General features: G+C 37.6%; 1 non-coding gene across 1 annotated transcript; it reads right to left on the reverse strand.

Annotated features, from left to right (window-relative positions):
- Positions 1-4,527: 4,527 nt before the first annotated feature.
- Positions 4,528-4,634, reverse strand: LOC141604402 (small nucleolar RNA R71). The gene has a single exon (XR_012526103.1). It is a non-coding gene; the product is annotated as a small nucleolar RNA R71 (small nucleolar RNA).
- Between the last annotated feature and the right edge of the window lie 17,749 nt (positions 4,635-22,383).

Raw genomic sequence — 22,383 nt, forward strand, 5'->3', positions numbered from 1 at the left:
GGAAAATAAAGTGGCTTGCCCGTTCTTAAACGGCCTATAGTAATATCACCATTTTTCTCTAAAACATTTTCCCGCAAACTCATCCTTTAATTCTACAAGAATGGAATATGACAAGTAATAATGATCATGATCTCTTAGTAGTAATAAGGTCTAGCATTACATGTTTCATATCCGATGATGCAAGATTAGATGTATTTGGTACACCATCCAATTTCTCATCAAAATACTAGCCAAAAAGTGACAAAATATTCTACCAAACACAAACATTACTAAATTACAAACCATCATGATATTCTTATAGTGCCCAAGGCTAAGAGCAGTTTTTCTCAGAACCAAATTTCCACCGAAATATTTTTTTTTTTTGAAATTTTTTAATACAATTATAAAAAATCTAAACAACCAACAATTCCAACATGCTCTAAATCTATAAGATCCAAATTTGGATCACAACGGTAAACATGAACCTTACTAACAAAGCTCTTTGTAATAACGTTCACATCATATTTAAAACTATCCTCATCTGATATTAGCAAGACTAAAAATTGCGACATAGAAGAACTATGCAAGCGAATTGGATACTCTATCTCCTTACTTCTCCCCGATTTGAATCTCTTCCGCGCAATTTGTTAGGTGCCCCATACCATCCAGTGCCTTTATAGCATACTTATTATATAAATGGAGTAAGTACTATAAAATGGTCATATAATAACGTATTATGAAGAACAAAGTGCATCACAATAGATTTTTAAAGGATCACTAAAGATATAGGGGAGGATACAAGAGAACAAGTATCATTATTTATAGTAAAATGGGCACCAACAGCAATAAACGGACAACTAATTAAGATGACACTCATGGTATAAAGGGTCATTATTAATATTTATGTAAGGGCTCACTTTATTTTTGATCAAAATGGCTTACAGTAAGCTAACGTAAGGCAATAATACGCACTTCTTTGTGCTTCTAAATTGTGCCATCAGCTTCAAAAAGATTGTGTGGGAGAAAAAAATCAGAATCAGCACAGGGAGAAACGATACATAAGAAAGATTTTTTAATTCAAGTCCCAACTCCCACCTTCCCATGTCCTTCTACATTAAAAAAAAAAAAGCAAAAAACAAATAAAGCTTACTCTCTACATTCCCACAATTCCCTTCATTCTCCTTTATTGTCTTTCTGTAAGTATTAATCCAAAAAAAGTAGACTATAGTCTTTAACTCCAGTGGAAGTGTTGAAATGATAATAGAGAACGTACATACTGAAAATTTTAAAGCAACAAATCATAATGTAAGGTAAGTGACAGTGTATTGTGCTCTTAATTGTACCAGGACCTATGCTATGATACCATCTTTGCCTTCTTCCTCTACTCATTGTTCCTCCCCCATCACCATGACACCAAAATTACATTGGACAAACTTGAATAGAGCAGACCGTGAAGCTCACAATGTTAGTCCACAAACTATGATTTGCATAAAAATCATTACAATATCCTCAACACAATTGTTTTTCAGTCCTAGAAGATGATCCTACTTTAGAATAGTAGCAAACTTGTAAGACAGTAAGCATATCTTGGTTTCTTCCTTTCTTCACTCCCTAACTTTCTTAAACCATCTACCAAGCTAAATACATACTCCGTATATAATTCCAATATATTTATACCTTGAAACAAACAATAATGCAAATGCTGAAGGTTCATGTTAGAACTCCAATCATAAATTTAGAAGTATCACAAACCAAACCACAAAGTGTTGGTTTCAAGTAAGTATTGTCTGACTAAAATCCTACAATATATCGACACAATAGATTTTCCATCACACAATGCGAGATTTCTTTAATATAGTTGTAAGCCTACTCAAACACCAATCCATCTAACAAATATGATTGATTAAAAAAGAATCACACAATAAACAAATTGAATCTACTTTACAGCATCATATATCATAAAAATCAAATTAAAAATAGTCTACAAAAGAAGAAAAGAAATAGAGAACTTTATATTTGAAAGGGTAAAAACTAAAAGTTTCATTGGTGGAGATTGCAGCGGATAATTGAGGTGTATCGGATATTGATGTGACCATTATTCGAGCATATTTAGTCCCCGAATTAGCCTCATTCCCATGCTTTTTAGTGTATATTTGGGTCATTTACTATATTTAGTCCATTATTTTGCATATTCTTTGAGGTTTTGTTTCCTTGGTAGGAGAGGAGTGCAAACCTTGCATTTTCATGGCAAAATAGAGCTAAATTGATCGAATCTAATGACCAAGCATCAAAGAGAAGACAAGCCTAGAAGGCCTTTTGTACATATTATAGTAGATGGGCAATGATGAAGAAATCCTTGCATCTCCGACTAAATCCCGGAGGACTATTGGAAGAAGAAAAGAAGGCTGGAACACAATCCGCCCGTCCAACTAGGCAAGACGCCCGTCCAAGACTGGAGGAATCCGAGCGTCTTTGCCATAAAGACGCCCGTCCAACCATGCCCCAATCCGCCAGTCCATCCACCACGAAATCCGCCCGTCCCGACACCTTGGACGCCCGGATTCTAGTACAGGCCCACACGACCTTTTCTTCCCTCCATCAAAGATGCGCATATTTATGAAAGACCGACAAAAAGGAGACTCGCATCTTTTCTGAGAGGAGCGATTCCTCAAGGACTTAATCGTCATTCAAGCCCTTAGTAAACCCTAATTTGTGTACCTAATCCCCACTATAAATACCTCATTAGTCTAATTAGATGAATTATGTTCTTATTATCAATCCTTAGTGTAGTTTATATCATTCTAATCTCTTCTTAATCTTGTAATCAACTTCTAATTAAATATTAATACAAATCTCATTTCCTTAATTTCTCTTTTGTTCATCTTTTATTTTGGGTAATTGAAGATTATTTGGGTTATTTTTGGGAGATTGACAACCTTCCAATCAATCATCAAGTACTTCTATTATTCTTTGCTTTATTTTGGAATCATTAGTAGGTATAATCCTCTTAATCCCTTTTTAATTATTGTTAATCATCTTCATTTATTCATCATGTTTTGCTTTGTTAATGTGATTGACAACCTTGTTAACATGTTAAACTTGATAATGAGTAATAGTTTTCTTAACTAGGGTTAATGGGTAATTAGGGGAAACCAACATGGGGTATGATTCATGCTTAATTTAATATGTTTTCATAGTTTATTTGCTTACTTGTTGTGATCTTAACTTATGCACATGTTATGTTTGATTAAATGCGAGCCTATGAATCCTTGCATTTTTTACCCATCACATACCTTTTCAATGAGACTTGTAAGACATAAACCAACTCGAGTCTCATTAGACCATGCATATAGTTGAGTAGGGAGGATTAAGTCGACTTGTAGGTGTTGTACAATCTAATCGATTTGGTTCCGGGACCCAAACCTTCCTAGGATTGTAAGATATAAACCAACTCGATCCATCACAACAATAATTGCTTGCTTATAATTTGAGAATATGTTTGTATGATCAATTCCCATGAATCCCCTATGATCCCATGACACCCTAGTGCTTTTAACCAATTGTTTACATCTCTTTTTAATCATCTTGCTTCTTTACTTTTATTGCTATTTAGTTTCGTGAGCTTCTCATCTCAACCCCAAATCATGACACCCCTAGACACCGCTACTTGCAATCGAAAATCCTACATCAATACCCGACCCTTGAGATCCGACCTTTACTTGCCTCTTTACTAATAGTAGAGTTGTTTGTGAAGTTATAAATATTGTTTTGGTCTAGGTGCCCCTAACGACAAGTAACCGAAAATTAAGCTCCAAGTGAGTTTCCGACCAAAAATGGCGCCGTTGCCGGGGACGGTGTTAACTTGATTTGATTTTCTTAGATTGTTATTAGTTGTGTCTTTCTTTGCCTTAGGGAAGTAAAACTCCTCAAGGTTTATTCTAATTATTTTCGAGTTGTTTGATATTTTGCATGTCTAGAAGATCACAAGGTAACTTGTTACCCATTGATCACGAAATTGAAAGGACTTTGACAAACAATAAAATACTTCCTAGAGGTACTTTGAGAGGTATTGGTGAGGTTGTAGATATTCAACCAAACACTATTGAGTTCGTCAACCCTTTTGCAAGAGAAGGTGAGGAGAACCCAACACAAAATCCAACACAAAATCAACCCACAATGCCTAAATTTTCATCACATTCTGTACCAACCGAGGAGAACCTACCCAATGGTACTCCCACACCACAACACTTAACTGGAAATTTCATTGCAAAATCCGCATTTATCCAATTAGTCGAAACAAGCCAATTTGGGGGGATGCCTAGTGAAGATCCTCACTCACACATGGAAACTTTTTGTGACTATTGTGATGCGATTTCACAAACCGGTGTGACTCAAGACCAAATTCGATGGGTCTTATTTCCTTTTTCTCTAATCGGCACCGCAAAGCAATGGTTGAAGAGCCTTGATAAGGCTACTCTTGGAATTGACTCTTGGAAGAAGTTGGCTCTAGCTTTCTACAAAAAATTCTACCCTCCGAAAAAGACTAACATGCTAAGAGCTCAAATTACGGGTTTTAAGCAAAGGGATGAAGAATCTTTGTATGAAGCTTGGGAGCGATTCAAAGGAATTTGTCGCTCATGTCCTCATCATGGACTTAGCGAGTGGTTCTTGGTACAACAATTTTGGAATGGTCTTTATGAAGACTCAAGAAACATTCTCAACATGGGATCAAATGGTATGTTCACCGAAGTTGATGATAATCAAACTTGGAACAAGATTGAGGAAATGGCGGTCCATAACTCACAATATAGTAGACCTCGCAAGGCTACTAGAGGAGGGAAGCATGAAGTGGACTCTATTACTCAATTGGGTGCTCAACTTAGTGCCCATATTGATACCATTAACTTGAAGTTTGAGAAGGCTATGGCTAAACTTGAAAAAGCCTCAAAATCACCAAAGCATCATGTTAATGCCATGGTAGCATCTTCATCAATCCCAAGTGGGATATGTGAGAATTGTGGAACTTTGGGACATGGCCAAAGTGAATGTAGGGGAACAAATGAACAAGTGAATGCTTTTCAAGCATACAAGAGTGGTACCCATTATTCCAATTATTACAATGAAAACACCAAATTTCACCCAAATCTCTCATACAAAAGCCAAAATGTTCAAAACCCTCAACCAACATACACCCCACCTCCCATGAGAAACCAAAACCAAAGACCCTTTTTCAACCAAAACCAAGGTTACCAAAATCAAACTCCATACAATCAACAAAATGACCAAGGTTTTGATGTTCAAAAAGCGGTCCTCCAAATGCAAAAGAATCAACAAGAGTTTTTCACTCAAATGCAAAAAGATAGCCAAGTAAAGGACATCACCATCAACAACATCCTAGCCCACACAAAAATGTTGGAAACTCAATTAACCCAACTAGCATCTTCAAACTCTCAAAGGCAGAAGGGGCAATTACCACTTCAAGGTAATCCCCCCAAGACATGAAACGGTTAGTGCCATTCACTTGAGGAGTGGTATGAGATATGAAGGACCAAAGAAGCAAGTTGAGGATGAAGTTGTGGAAGCTAGTGACAAAGAAAAAATTGTGTAAAACTCTAAGGAAGGAGAACCAACAAAAGAAGAAATTTCAAAGAAAAGTGAAGAGAAGGCCAAGGAGAAAGAGCCCATCGTGATTAGACTTCCATTCCCAAGTCGTCAAGCTAAGCCTAAGTTTGATGACCAACTTGGAAAATTTATGGAAATTGTGAAGAATTTGGAAGTCTCGATTCCTTTCACGGAATTAATCAATCACGTGTTGGCCTATGCAAAGTACATGAAGGACATACTTACGAAAAAGAAGTCGATCCGGAAGCTTGAAAATATCGCCTTCACTAAGGTGAGTAGTGCAATCCTTCAAGGGAGTTCACCTCCGAAACTTAAAGACCCGGGAAGCTTCTCAATACCGTGTACCATTGGCGACACCACGATCAACAAGGCTTTGTGTGATCTAGGAGCAAGCGTGAGTGTTATGCCGTATTCGGTTAGTAAAAGGCTAGGGATGGGAGAGCTTAAATGTACCAACATCACACTCCAAATGGCCAATAGATCGATGAAGACACCGTTAGGGATATGGGAAGATGTTCCCGTAATAGTTGGGAAATTTTTCATCCCGGTGGACTTTGTCATCGTTGACATGGAAGAAGACTCCAATATTCCGATCATTCTAGGTAGACCTTTCTTGCACACCGCAGGTGCGGTGATAGATGTGAAGCACGGAGACCTTACTCTAGAAGTGGGAGACGAGAGCATAACTTTCAATCTTGACAAGACCATGAGAGCTCCCCGTTTGCATGAACCATGCTTCATGGTTGATCACTATAGCCGGAAGGATGATAGGAAGAAGTCGAAATTCCAAAGGAAAAAGAAAGTTGATGATGCTCCATCAAAAGAGCAAGAGAATAGCAACAAAGAGAGCTTGAAAAGCTCACCCATGACAAGTAAAGAAGATGGCCTCATTGGCCAAAACAAGAAAGAAGGAGAGTTGTCTCTATCAACTCAAGAAATTTTTAATGATCAAGTAGACGAAGTTTGCAGCCTTTGGGATGATGAGTTCGAAGAGATATTCAATCCCTACATTGGTAATGCTATGAACCAAGACCGTCACGAAGAACAACAAGTGCAAAGGTCTATTGAGGATCTTTATCAGGACAATGAACAAGCTTTCGACTACTTCTTCAAGGTGTTGAGTAACATCAACAACACCTTGAACATGCCCCCTTGACATCTCACATTGGATGAGAGTATGGTGGAGTCCTCCCTAAACCACCATTTGTAAATATTCTAACTCCCTAACTTGCATTTCAATTTTTACATTGCATTTTTGTCATTTTTGGATTTATATTTTTGTGCCTTGATCAAGATATTCATCATTTTTGGGAGAAGTGAGGGAGGGACTTATTATTTCATTGATGTGTAGTGCTTTGACTTAGTGTGGGGATAGCAATTGCCTAGGCTATTCATGCTTTTGTAGTGCCCCTACAATGAAGAACACGAGAATTGAAGAATGAAAATGATACAGGTTAAGCAGTACCCACGGATGGACCTGAATCCGTGTGGAGAGGGAGGAATCCGAGCGTCTCATGAGATAATCCGCTCGTCTAGCAGAATCCGAGCGTCCTATGTCACCAGACGCCCGTCTGGCTAAGCTGTGGAATTCAAAAAAATGGTTTGTCACAGAAGCCGAGCGTCCCAATGAAGAATCCGCTCGTCTGATTCTGGACGCTCGTCTTACAGCAAAGACGCTCGTCTTTCTGCTGTTGAATTTTAAGGAATCACCCTGTAACAGAATCTGAGCGTCTTCCAAAGAATCCGCTCGTCTCACATTGAAGAATCCGCTCGTGTTTGCTGAAAGACGCTCGTCCTGTAGCGTCATTTCCTGAAGCAAAACGTGCAGAATCCGAGCGTCTCAGAATGCAATCCGCTCGTCCCCTGCTGCTATTTCAAAATTAACGGGTCTTTTAAAACCCCTTTCCCTCATTCATTTTCATTTTCTCTACATTCAAACACTACCCAAAACCCCAAAAACCCTCATCCTCTACATCAACGAAACCAAAATTCCTCAACCAAATTCAACAAAATCAAATCCAAACTTCCCCACAACAAAAATTAATCACTCCTTTTACAACAACAATTGATTCAAACACCAAAATCTTCAACCTTTGAGTCGATTTTTAAGATACAAAGCAACATTCTTTCATCTTAAATCGATTTGGGCATAACTAAAAATTAAAGATTTCAATCTTTCTTTGGTGTAATCAACAATGGCAAGAACTAAAGGAGGTAACAAGGCACCCCCAAAGAAGACACTTTCAAAAAGGCAGCAAACTCTTGAAGCAAAACAATTGTCAAAGGCATTGGTAGTCCATGAGGCAAGGTTAGAGGTTCAACAAGGTCCCCCTATGGAAGCTACAACATCAACAACTCCGGTCATTGAGCAATTATCTAATTATCCTGAGGTAATTTTCACTTCCGACTCTCATAGGGATAAATTTGTTCTCTTTGATAAGAAGACCATTATGCCTACAAAATTTATTTGTGAGGATGCTTTGACAAAGTTAGGTGTTCTTGAACAAACCAAAACCTTCTTTGAGGCTATGGGATTGGGTAAATTGTTTACCATGAAAGAATTGACATACCCCTCCCTCACATTGGAATTTTTGAGTTCCTTGAAAGTTACAAGGGTGGAAAATAGAACCCACATCGAGTTTCGTCTTGCAAATGTCAATAGATGCATCACATTTGGTGAATTGAGTAAGATTTTAGGCCTTAGTGATACCCCGTACTATGAAAAGATCCCCGAAAAGTATGACCCCGCTCCTCTTTGGGAGGCCATTTCCGGAAAGAAATTTGTGCGCTTTCATGATTGTCGTGCTCTATTAGTCCACCATCCGGGCATTAGAGTGTGGCATAAGGTCATTGGGAATACTTTGATAGCAAGAAATGGCACTAATCATCTTACCAAGCTCGATTTTGTTCTTCTTGAGTCGGCCTTGAACATAGGAAGGGAATATACTAAGCCATACAATGCTCTAAGACTTTTGGTTGAACGATGGCTTAATGTCGATTGTGGTAAAGAGGGCACCGCTTTTATTGTAAATGGAGGACTAGTTACCTATTTGGCCAAGCACTTTAACCCAAATTTCAACAAAGACCAAACTTATGTGGCGGTCAAAGGAGGTCATCTCATTGATATGGACACCATGATTTACAAGTTTAAGTGGGTCAAGCATGCTCCTCTTGACACCAAATATGGGTGGTTAACCAATGAAGCTAGATCCTTCACTTTGCCTTCGAAGATTTGCCGATTGAGTGTTTACCGACCAAACTACCTTCTTCCACTCTCCGACGAGACCGAATACATTATTCAACAACAAAGAGGCGAGATTGATGAGCCCTCCTCCTCCATTGTCACACCACCCTACCCGTTTGAGTATCACGAGCTCAAACTCAAGAGTGTCGAGGTAGGAAATGATTACATGACTCTACTCATGAGGGAAATGCACAAGCAAGCTTACAATGATAGAGTGGATGCTTACAAGGCCCAATATCCGCCCCTTCTACATCTAGCTAGGCAAGGACTTCTTGATCCATCATGTCCTTTGCCTAGTTGGGCGGATAGGGAAGTTTTCTTTCCGAGCACCTCTAGTCGTGGAAGACCGGGTGGAGAGGAGATTATTGATGAGGGTGTTGATGAAGAAGGTGAAGAACAAGAGGTTCAAGAAAATGTTGAAGAAGAAGAAGCTCAAGAAGAGGAAGAAGAAAGTGAGGAAGAGCAAGGAAGTGAAAGTGGGAGTGGAGACGATTCCACTTCTATGGAGGAAGATGATGATAATGATGATATGATGGTGGATTAGCAAACCTTGGAGGCTCTTACATTCTTTCACCCCTCTTATGGTTTGTCTACTTCTTTTATTTTCTTTATATTTTGATCATTTGTTTGAGGAGTCCTAGCAACATGGAGGACTAACACCTTGGCTTCATTAAGGTGTTAATTTTTATTGTTCCCACTTGTAAAATCTAAAATGACAATTTGTAGTTTCATGCATTGCATTCCATGTGCATGAACTACCCCGAAATTCAAGACGTTAGAAATAATGTCTATTTTGGTTTGGGGAAGTCCATGCATACGCATCGGGAGGTAATCTAAATTACGCTCTCCGCCATAACAAAAACCCATGCATCATGTAGTGTAGCTTAGTATAGGTTGCATTTAGTTTAGAAATCATGCATCATGCTTGCATAATTTCCAATCGTATTGGCCATTGAGGACAATGCCCATACTAGTGTGGGGATGGGAAATTCTAACTTGACATTTATTCAAAAATCCAAAAAAAATCGAAAATTTCGAAAAATCCAAGAAAATTGAAAAATTGAAAAAATCAAAAACATGTTCATTTCCTTTGTAGTGTAGTCTTGTATATATTGTTTGTATATATTGTGTTTGTTCATCCTTATTCACATTGATCGACTACGCCACATCCGAGACATGAGGATATTGAAGACCGCATGGTATGATCTTTCCAATCTCTTTTTTTCTTCTTTATGTTAATGACTATGTGGCTTTATTTTGATTGATGCAGTATAAACAATGTGAATTTAGGATTGCATTTAGTTTATATGACATACTAGTTGGTAGAATCATATACATTAGGATGTATAAATGTTAGTTGCATCATGGCATATAGTTGCATGTTAGAAAAAATTGTGAAACCGTCTACTTGGGAAGCTTGACAAGTGTATATAGGCCCTAGTATATGCTTTTTCTTCTTAAGACTTTGCTTGTTAGAATACTTGTAAAACACCCTAGGATGTGTCATGCTAGTATCCTATGACCCATGGATTAAGGCCTAGTCAAGAGTACCTTGTGGTGTGATACCTTCTTGGCTACCGTTTATTCCAAGGTGACCCTTGAAACCATGCAACCATCATTCATCCATGTTCAACCATATATTTTGTCATCAAAGGGAATGGGCACAAAAAGAAATTGTTCAAATTTGAGTTCAAGAAAAGAAAAAGTTTGCAAATTGCATCAAAAGAAAAGAGGAGTAACAAAAATGAAAACTCCTATGCTTCAAATATAAGGCACCCTCGTTACTAATTGTAGTGACTTTGAAAATGTTCAAAAGAAAATGCAAAAGTTGAAAGTTGTCAAGTATTGAAATGCCAAACATCAAAGAAATGGCAAGAAATTGTTCTCAAATGTTATATGCCACAAGAAATTGGGGGGAAAAACAACAACAAAACAAACTCCCAAATGAAACTCAAATACTATCGATCCCTTTATCCATCGTATCCATTTTTGTGCATGGTAGAGAGGGGACGACCCTTCTTCTTGTCTAGGCAAGAAGGGGAATTCCGCGATCCTCCAGTGTTTCTAACACCATAGGGAGTCTATTCTTGACAAAAGCATTTAACGATTGAGGACAAAGGTACCCTAGCTTGACACGACTTGGAGGTGATTTATTGGTATCCTTCTAGGCTTAGTAGTTTGAAGAAATTGCATCTATAAAGGAGTGTAGGAGTGTGTACCCTTGAATTGCTTCCCCTTTAGATAATTTCCGCCACTTAGATGAGGAAAGTGGCTATTCTTTTGTAGATGTATCCATTACTTGATTTTATGTGCTTTAATAATTGGATGTGTCGCCATTTTGGCAAAACTCACCTTGCCTTGCAAGAAGGCATCCTACCTCATGGTTGTCTTGTTGTGAGTTGAAGGGGCGGAGTGAGACCCGCTAATTGTCTCATATCGGCTATGCTATTAGGTTAGTTTAATAACGGTCCCAGTTTTGTCACCTCTTTAATCGGGACGAGCAAAGGTTCGGTTTGGGGATATTTGATGTGACCATTATTTGAGCATATTTAGTCCCCAAATTAGCCTCATTCCAATGCTTTTTAGTGCATATTTGGGTCATTTACTATCTTTAGTCCTTTTTTTTTAATATTCTTTGAGGTTTTGTTTCATTGGTAGGAAGAGTGCAAACCTTGCATTTTCATGGCAAAATAGAGCTAAATTGATCGAATCTAATGACCAAGCATCAAAGAGAAGACAAGACTAGAAGGCCTTTGTACATATTATAGTAGATGGGCAATGATGAAGAAATCCTTGCATCTCCGACTAAATCCCGGAGGATTATTAGAAGAAGAAAAGAAGAAAAGAAGGCTGGAACACAATCCGCCCGTCCAACTAGGCAAGACGCCCGTCCAAGACTGGAGAAATCTGAGCGTCTTTGCCATCAAGACGCCCGTCCAACCATGCCCCAATCCGCTCGTCCAGCGTACCAATCCGCCCGTCCATCCACCACGAAATCCGCCCGTCCCGACACCTTGGACGCCCGGATTCTCGTACAGGCCCACACGACCTTTTCTTCCCTCCATGAAAGATGCGCATATTTATGAAAGACCGGCAAAAAGGAGACTCGCATCTTTTCTGAGAGGAGCGATTCCTCAAGGACTTAATCGTCATTTAAGCCCTTAGTAAACCCTAATTTGTGTACCTAATCCCCACTATAAATACCCCATTAGTCTAATTAGATGAATCATGTTCTTCTTATCAATCCTTAGTGTAGTTTATATCATTCTAATCTCTTCTTAATCTTGTAATCAACTTCTAATCAAATATTAATACAAATCTCATTTCCTTAATTTCTCTTTTGTTCGTCTTTTATTTTGGGTAATTGAAGATTATTTGGGTTATTATTAGGAGATTGACAACCTTCCAATCAATCATCAAGTACTTCTATTATTCTTTGCTTTATTTTGGAATCATTAGTAGGTATAATCCTCTTAATTCCTTTTTAATTATTGTTAATCATCTTCATTTATTCATCATGTTTTGCTTTGTTAATGTGATTGACAACCTTGTTAACATGTTAAACTTGATAATGAGTGAGTAGTTTCCTTAACTAGAGTTAATGGGTAATTAGGGGAAACCAACATTGGGGGTGATTCATGCTTAATTTAATATGTTTTCATAGTTTATTTTCTTGCTTGTTGTGATCTCAACTTATGCACATGTTATGTTTGATAAAATGCGAGCCTATGAATCCTTGCATTTTTTACCCATCACCTACCTTTTCAATGAGACTTGTAAGACATAAACCAACTCGAATCTCATTAGACCATGCATATAGTTGAGTAGGGAGGATTAAGTCGACTTGTAGGTGTTGTACAATCTAATCGATTCGGCCTCGGGGCTCAAACCTTCCTAGGATTGTAAGATATAAACCAACTCGATCCATCACAACAATAATTGCTTGCTTATAATTTGAGAATATGTTTGTATGATCAATTCCCATGAATCCCCTATGACCCCATGACACCCTAGTACTTTTAACCAATTGTTTACATCTCTTTTTAATCATCTTGCTTGTTTACTTTTATTGCTATTTAGTTTAGTGATCTTCTCATCTCAACCCCAAATCGTGACACCCCTAGACACCGCTACTTGCAATCGAAAATCCTACATCAATACCCGTCCCTTGGGATCCGACCTTTACTTGCCTCTTTACTAATAGTAGAGTTGTTTGTGAAGTTATAAATATTGTTTTGGTCTAGGTGCTCCTAACGACAAGTAACCGAAAATTAAGCTCCAAATGAGTTTCCGACCAGATATAAATCCTTGAAATTTCAAAAAACTAACAATTAACAATTACCCATAAACTTTGTTATCGCAATCTTCAGACCAAACAAGCGGTGTACAACACGAGGTTGAATAAATGAACGTGAAAGGAAGAAGAAGAGACACTTTAATTAACAAACACAGAAGAGACACTTCAATTAACTAAACTATAGAGAATAATTAATTAAGAGGATGAGTATGTAGCTTCAATTAGGTAATCACAAAAATGCAATTTTTATGATGAAATAAACAGAGAAAAGCGGCCTTAAATATGTAAATACCTCTTACATAAGTCGCCAACCTCAGCATCATCGTCAATTGCCTCATCGTTGATCAACTTCAATTAGTCACTTCAATTAATCGTCCCTCCTTCCGAATGTACAAACACAATATCACCATTAAATATTAGAAGTTCTACCGTTGTTTTTCTAAAAGAAAAATTCAGCTTTAAAATCAATTAAAATCCACAGAAAGAATCAGCATGATGGCCTGTAATCACAATACCATATCACATACGTAATTGTTTGTCGCTAATGTATTAATACATAGGTTTTTGTATAAGAAATTCTCACACGACGACTTGAAAATAAACCAAATCACGAGCACTTTGAACCAGTAAACTAATTCACCAGTTCAATTAGTTCCAATCAAACGAAACGATTATGCATAAGCGATGTAATGTTTATAAGTAAAAGTAAGTCTGCTATAAGACCATTAAAGTGGGAGACTAAACAAGTGAATTATTAACTCACACATAAATGAACCAAAAAAGTCTAAGCAAATAATATAAATATTCTTACTATTAAAATCCCAGAAGTAATATATAAACTAATCAAACTCTCATTGAGTCAATCAATAAGAGCTAGAGGGTTAAGTGAATTAAGATGAATAAAATAAAAAATGATCTCAAAAAAAGCAATTCAATATGATCTGGAAAAAAAATCAAGAACTGCCAATAAAGATAAGAATGAATAACTAAAATGGTATTCTTAACTCCCCATCTCCAGCCATACATGATTTTGATACACAGATTTAAACGAATAATGTACATTTGGTAGCAATAAGCAAGCACAGGCGGATAAATTTTCCAAGAGGAACCTTTCAATCAGCCTTTCATTTTAGGAAACCGTCAAACTGGATATTAACGCCTTTGCTTACATCACCACACCCCGCTCCACATACTCCGGCCCAACCTAGCACACCAACCCCCATCTCATGGCCACTCCACCCATACTCTATTCTTATGTTATGCCACTCCACCTCCTGCTCTCTTTACTAGAAATTCACTTCCTAAAACTATACCCTATCTAGCCATTGATTGCTAATACAAATAACTAAGGAAGTAAGAGAGAATATATTCTGATGATACACGGCGTTTACGAATAGAAAAATAACAACTCCCGAGTCTAACCCAAATAAGTAAGGAAGTCAGCAATAATACACTTTGATGATTTATTTCTATTATGAATATAGAACCAACAACGGATTTATTTCTGTTACGAATATAGAACCAACAACGGCCCATTTTCCCCTTGTCAAAAGATAACTGACCATTTATGCTATCACCCGGCGACACAAACTCTATCACAACTTGAAATAACGATTAAAGACAACATCAAAATTGATCAATCATCAACTGGATGAACCTGATCACTTAAAAAATGGAATTGTAAAGCAAATAAATTCATGCTAACAAACAATAACAAATGAAATTACCGGAACTTTTGAAATCCACCAATGAAATGATCCCCGAAAGTTTGAGAACATCCAGATTCAAATAATCAATCAACCAGCTTCAACAAACACAATATATAAAAACTGAACCCCGAACAAAAAACATATCAAAACCCTAATTAAGTGATCGAAATCAGTAGACGGAAAAAAGAAGAGGAGATGGGTGTGCAATAAAATGATGAGAGATGATTAGAGATAAAGAATAGAATGAAAGAGGGAAAACTAACCAGGAAAAAAGAAGGAGAATGATAGTAAATAAATGAAAAGTGCAGGAGAGAGAGACAGGAGAAGAATAAAGAAATACTCCCTCCACTTTCCTATTTTCACCCCATTTCGCCTTTTTGGCAAATTATCTTTCACCTCATTTCTCTTCTTTCCTTATTTGGACTACCTTTTTCATTCTTTAATCATTCTTTTCACCCCACTTACATCTCTTTTATTACTTTTTCATTCTTTAATCATTCTTTTCACCCCACTTAGAACTCTTTTATAACTTTTTCATTCTTTAATAATTTTTCTTAATATGCGTGTAAAAAGAAATGGGGTGAACAAAAAAAAGTGGAGGGAGTAAAACAATAGAATCACTGCTTCTCACGTGATGTGCACAAAACTACTGGCCTACTGTTCATAAGCAACAATATGGACAACTTCTTACATTTATAAGGGTTGTAGAGATAAGGTCATAGGATGATGCAAGTTGCTAAATAATGTAAGAGAGCATATGCTAGACCTGGCAAAACGGGTCAACGGTTCGGGTCGGGTCAGTCTGGGTTTCTCATTGATTTCGGGTTAACTCGGGTCGGGACAGGGTCATTTCGGGTTTCGGGTTTGTTGGTCGGGTCAGTTCCGGGTCAGGTTGTTTCGGGTCGGGTCATTTTCGGGTCAATGAATAATATAGAAATTGCCATTTCAAGTCTTTTCGGTTCAATTAGAGTTTTTGTCGGGTCATTTTCGGGTTTGGTGGTTTCTGATCGGGTCAGGCCAGTTCGGGTCAAGAAAGTTCGGGTCATGTTCGGGCCGGGTCGGGTCAATTCGGGTTTTCGGGTCACATTCGGGGGATGTAGATCGGGTCACTTCGGGTCTCGGGTCAGCCTTTTCGGGTCGGGTCAATCGGGTCGGGTTGCTTTTGCTAGGTCTAGCATATGCTGCAGTCATGAATATTTGTCAGCTCTAAGGTTCATGCATCATGATTTGAATATTATTTAGAAGGTTCGGGCCACTTTTCTTATAATGGTTGTTATGGAGCATGCAATCTTGTTCGAGGTTGTTTAGCCATGATTACGCATTATTCGTGCCCATGTATTATTAGCTTGCAGTGAGACGAAAGATTAGTCTCAGCATACGATGATAGTTAGATAGGAGAAATACAAGTTTCTTGTTTAGCTAGCAAGTTGGGGCCTTGGGGGTGGCTGGGTGGGGTTTAAACTAAGGGATTTATTTTTCCGTCGTACAATCCAAATTGAAAAGTTACCAATATAGGAGGTATAAGGAAATAGAACACCTTTGTTGGGGTTATATTATCGTAAACAACATTGATTAGACCTTAGAAGGGAACGTACATGCTCACCGTTACTAGCCTTATATAGGATCTTTAAAAGTCGATTTACCTTTCAGTTCAGTTTTTTATCTATTTATTTGAGTTTTTGTTTACCTTTTCATATATTGTTATAGTTGTGGTCGAGTATGGCATACATCAGTGCAAAGTTCAGGTTATATATCATAGCATTCTCGATGATTATTATTCGTGGTGAGAAACAACCTGCTGAGATCAGGTATTTTGTTACACAGTTAATTCACATCCCTCAATTTTCAGTCTTTTTTTTATAATCCACCTTATAATCCTAACTCCGCCACTCGGTTAGATGTTGCTTATCTTTGCGCTCAATTGTAAGATGAGCACTCTCGCGAGTCTAGAGCTACGGTTTGCTTATGTTTAGTGTTTTTCCTCTTTTTCTTCCCAATCTAATGTATATTATATCTAACGTCCCTGGTGGTTATGTATGAGAACTTACTATTTCACCGTTTAATCCATAATGTCGATCAACTAGATCGGGGGACGAGGTGTTTACTGATGATATCACCTAGCTCAGTGATAGTCAGTTTATTATTGATGTTATATGAAAAGAGTAGCTTTAGTTCCACTTATATATGAGTTGTCCTGAGTTTGGAACTTTGGTGAAGACGAGTCTTGCACATGAAATACCAGAAACTCTGGGAGTGTTGTAACATTGATTGTATGCCAGTCAGCTCACATGTCAAGAGAAGAAAAGGGATAAAAATTATTAATCGTTAGAAAGAAATGTAAACTACTATTGTATGTTCAATATTCTGGATTGAAAAGTGGTAGCTAGGATATAGAGTTTGTGTGTTCATACATATGATGACTTGTGCAACCAACTTGGTCGTATTATGAGAAACTTCCCCTTTCTCCATTTCAGTCCCGATTTCCCATTTACTTCATTTTCTTAAATAGAATCGACGATATTGTGGAGCAATGATGCCTACATTATCAAGTATAGTGTGTGGATAGGTTCTATTTTTCCTCTGATATTTGATTATTTTGGTAAAATGGTAGGAAGTTGGAGATGTGAAAACTTTTATGGCGGGAAAAATATGGGTTTTGTTAGGGTTCGGTGAGCTCGCTTTTAGATAATGGATAGTTAAGATGGACAGAATTTTGGTGGTTACCATTAGCAGGGCGAGTCTGCGGTTTGATCGTCTGTATTGGGTGAAGTTCGAAAAGTGAAGAAGGACAGAGACATTAAGCCCATTATGGTGTGGTGAATGATGAGGTTCAGGTTACCATATCAGTGTAAGCCTGCCAGGACTATCACACTATCAGTGCATTTTAGCCTATTATGGAGTGGTGATGTTCAGGTTCCTATATGAGAATCAGGAGTATCAGTGTATCACGACCTGTTTTCCACAAGATTATGCATTTATGCCCCTTTGGTTTATTGGTATCGTATTTCGTTTCTTGTGCTGTAAGTAGTACTATATGTCTTGCTCCTTTCGGGACTGCTTGAACAATGCCTTGATGTATTACCTTTTGTTTTCCTGTAACACTTGCGAGCTTCTAGCTTAAAAGTTTTTTTTTTCGTAAGAAGACATTTCTTTGTTCTGTTGAAATAAAATTGTTATTTGTTTATTTATTTTGGTACGTGTACACAAGCTACTGAGACGCTCACACAATTGCTTTGTGAAACGAATTGCTCTTTAAATTTATAATTAAAACATCTTTACTCTTGGGTCAATGAGAAGTAACTATGGACAGTGTATGAGAAAAAATGAGTGCCTTAAGCCTAAAGACAAAGAAAAATCCTGCTGGAAACTTGGGTTATGTTCACGTGTTTGAGTTCTTTTTTTTATATGTTTCTAAATTCATATGCGGGTTTTTTGTTGATTTATAAATTCAATACCACATAGTCACACGCTACTTACTTGCACTTCAAAAGATTAAGAACATGAAGAACGAAAGGTATGTGAAGGGCTAGGTATTTCACCTTGCCAATTTATTTGTCTTGTAGCCCGGGTTACATAGCACCACCTCATGTTAATTGTCCATAAAATCATCATGTCTTCATCATGTCTTTTATTATCTTAATGATTTAAGCCCCATTGATAGCTTCAAAAATCAATGAAGAAGAAATAGAGCATATTCTTATGGTGTGTTTTTGGGTTAGACCATCGCGTTTAGTATCTTCAGACTGAAAGACCTGTCAATAATTAAGTAGCTATGAACCTTTTATTATGTAATTACCCGATTCTACACAAGTCCAAACTATCATTTTATTAAACAGTGACTACTGTAATACGAGTAATAGTTATATCCTCAAAACAAGAGTTCGAAGAAAATTCACTCATAATTCTTTGAAATTGGTTGAAAAGTTCACTTATAATCCTTTGAAATTGGTTGAATTTCAGGATGCTAAGTATATTCTTTGTTTGACTTTGCTTCTCTTGTGTCTCCTCCATCAGTTACTCTATGCTTCTTTCACGAAAATGACATTGTGAATAAGATTGTCTTTATTAATTGATACATTAATTAAAAGGAAATTTGATGGGTTTAATAAATGTTATTTTTTTAGTAGAGTTTTCTTATATTTATTTTAATTTTTCATTTGAATCATTTCTCTTCCTTTACTACTCTTATTCCTCCTCTTTAAAAGAAAGAAAAAAGAAAACAAAAGAAAGCTGTAAATGGAAATGAGAAACAAAAGGAATTAAATAGACAAATTGTGAGGAAAATGTGGTAAAATTTGGAGGGAAATGTTTGAGAACAGAATACACACAAATAATCACCATAGGTAAACACATAAACGTGATGTGTAATACACTACATTTAGCAGAAATAAATAGGTGTTATCACTCATTTTCAAAAATTAGACACTAACATTAATACAATTGGAGATGAACAATAACATAACCCAATAGAACACCACGCCCGTTAGGGTGCGGGCCAATGACTAGTTATATCAAAAATGAGAGTTCCCATAAAGCTTTATAGAGAACACTCTTTGTATTGAAAAAAGACTTTTGTCTTGAGCCTACAAATTTGATTGTTCTCTTAAACATTTTTAAATAAGATTACATCCCTTATAACTCTCGGATAATAGAGTGAAAAGTGTTTTAGGATCCTTCCTTTACACACGTATTCTTCTTCTTCTTCTTCTTCTTCTTCTATAAATAGTCTCCTCATTTCTCGTTTATTGCTAAGACTTTGAAAAGCATTTATTGAGTAATCTTTTCAAATCATTTCTTCATTTAAAGCTTTGTCTTTCAAATATTTGCAAATATTTTTAAGTCTTAAAGTCTTTAAATGTTTTCGAAAAAGCTGTAAAATCTCCTTGTATCAGTTCGCTGCACAGTGAAATATTGAGTTTGTTCCATGATATCATGTTTATGTTTTAATCGTGATGTCCATGTTCATTAAGTGAACACTTGAGATTCAGAGACTCTGTAAACCTGTGAGATAGAACTTATAAACTCTTGAAGCGGAGTAACTTTAAGTTTGAGTTGCAACCGGATTGGTTGGCGACTTATTTTCATTGTAAGGGATTTTGCAAGTTTAAGCAAATTTCTAAACAAACAATAAAATAACAGTTGGACGTAGGCCTCGGAGTAGAGGTTGAATCAATTTTTAAAACATCGTCTTGTTTGTTTATTTACTTTTACGTTCATTTACCTTTGCTTATTTCTTGTCAATCTCGCTACTAGTTTTGTGTCACGGTCATTCATACTGTGATATAGATCTACTGTATCTACTTGTGATCTTACAATCTATTAAGTTTCTTAAGTTTTGTACTTAAAAGCTCTTACTTGTGTTATCAACCAAGCTAAGTAGAAATTTTTAAAGGTACACTTAATTCACCCCATCCTCCTGTTAGGTGTTAATCTTTCTTAACTCTTCAATTGGGATTATAGGTGTTTAGGGAGACGGGGTTTGAACGGGCAAGGGAATGGATGGAGGTTGTAATGTCAGGCTTGGACGCGAGGGAGTGTGTGGATTTCATGACGAGGTGTGAGGCTATTTAGGAAACGCGGAATATATAAGGCTATATTTGAGGGATGTGGGGAATGATGAGGCGGAAAGGCGGGTGGCAAAGGCGGAGGTAAAGTGTTGGACTAAACCAAGCGTTGGATTGAAAAAAGGGAATGTTGATGCGGGTATCATGGATGGAGTAGGGTTGTAATACTCTGTATTTCTTTGTTAGGGCACTCGGTGAAGTATGTGAGAGAACTCGACCGAGTGGGGCGTACTCGGTAGAGTGTAGTTGACAGAGTGGGGCTTTGAGTGTAGGCAGTGTCTGTCTTTATAATGCTCGACCGATCATCAGGGTGTACTCGGTCGAGTGAGTGCCACTCGGTCGAGTAGGTCGTGGCACTCGACTGAGTTAGCCAGTCTGGGGATTTATTCGCCGGTTTGATTTCGTGTGATTAAGGGAAGGAGTTTATATTCACCTAAACAATTTTATACATCGTTTTAACCCTAGAACACTCTTAAACTCTCCCTAATCACATTTAAATCATCTGGCAAGGAGATTGATCATCTAGTGATGAATTGTGCGTCATTTCTTATCCCTAGGAATTTGGAATTATTGTTAATTGATTTATATTGTTGTAATTTTTTATTATGTGATTATGTATGTAACGAATTCGTAGAGGAGGGATTTTAGTCCTTGCTAGGGTTGTTCCAGATTGCTACCAAGGTAGAGTTTTCCCTACTCAGTTATTTGTGTGTTATTGTGTTTACTTTGACGTGATTATGATGTTGTTGATACTGTTGATGGAGATTGGTATTGGAGGAGTCAATTGGGAGATTGGCTCTGCCTGGGATCGCTTCCTGTGGTTGTCCCACCCACAGGGAGGATGTGCATATTAATGGTTTGGGTTTCGTGGTTGCTACCTGTGACTCGTAGCAGGCGCCGCGACAGATGGTTGTTACCTGTGATTTGTAGCGGGCACTGTATTATGATGAGTTAACGGTTGATACCTATGATTTGTAGCAGGTGCTGTGATTGCATGTTCTAGGTTGCTACCTCTGATTTGTAGCAGGCGTTGCTAGACATCGAGATTGATGTGATTGGAGTGGAGTTGGCTATGATGGTGTTGTGTATTTATTGTATATGTTATTTATGAGATTGTCGATTGTGTGACTAGTAACTGACTTGTGTGTGTTCTTCTGTTATCTTCTTTGACTTGTCTGCGGTGATCTATTTGATATTGCCGGCAAATGGCGAGCAGTGAGTCTTGACAGGTGATCATGGGGTTGATATGGACTGCTTTTGGGGATGTTAGAGGATGCGTGTCACCGCCGAGTCTCATTTCGATATCATGACATTTAGATTGGATTATTCTTTATTTCCGCTGCTAGACTTTTGGTTTTTGAATTATATTGTAATCAATATTTTTACGAATGAGTTTTAATAAAGTGTTAAACCGTTCTTTTATTGTCTAATGATATGAACTACCTCGGGCAACCGAGATGGTAGCACTCTCACCTATCGAGGAATGTCTTGTTAAAGGCTTCTGGGTAGATGGGGGTGTTACAAGGGTAGGGTGGGGAGTGGTCCGTAGGAATGGCTTAAGAATGGTCGAGTGGGGAATGGTGATGCAAGAGCAGATAGTGCGAGATTCGAAGATAGTAGAGGCGAAGGTGATATTATACGGTTTGCAAGAAGCTCAAAACGCAGGGGTGAAGGCGGTGATAATTGAGACTGTCCGCCTTACGGTGGTGGATGATGTAAACAATCGGAAGAAAGGGAGAAGTAACATTTTCTTAGTTTACGAGGATATTTACTTACTATGTCGTTGGTTTGAGTGTTTCATTTTCATTTGTTCAAGGAGGTTTAATAAAGCCGCTCATGAGTTAGCGCATCTAGCTCCCTACTCAATAGGTAAACGTGTTTGGTTGAATGAGTTACCACAAAACATTGCTTGTATGGTGGAGTCTGATTTGGAAGATATATAATTTAAAACCTGTTTCGTGCGTTTTT

The sequence above is a fragment of the Silene latifolia genome, chromosome 9, assembly GCF_048544455.1.
Source record: "Silene latifolia isolate original U9 population chromosome 9, ASM4854445v1, whole genome shotgun sequence".
In the NCBI taxonomy this organism is placed as follows: domain Eukaryota; kingdom Viridiplantae; phylum Streptophyta; class Magnoliopsida; order Caryophyllales; family Caryophyllaceae; genus Silene; species Silene latifolia.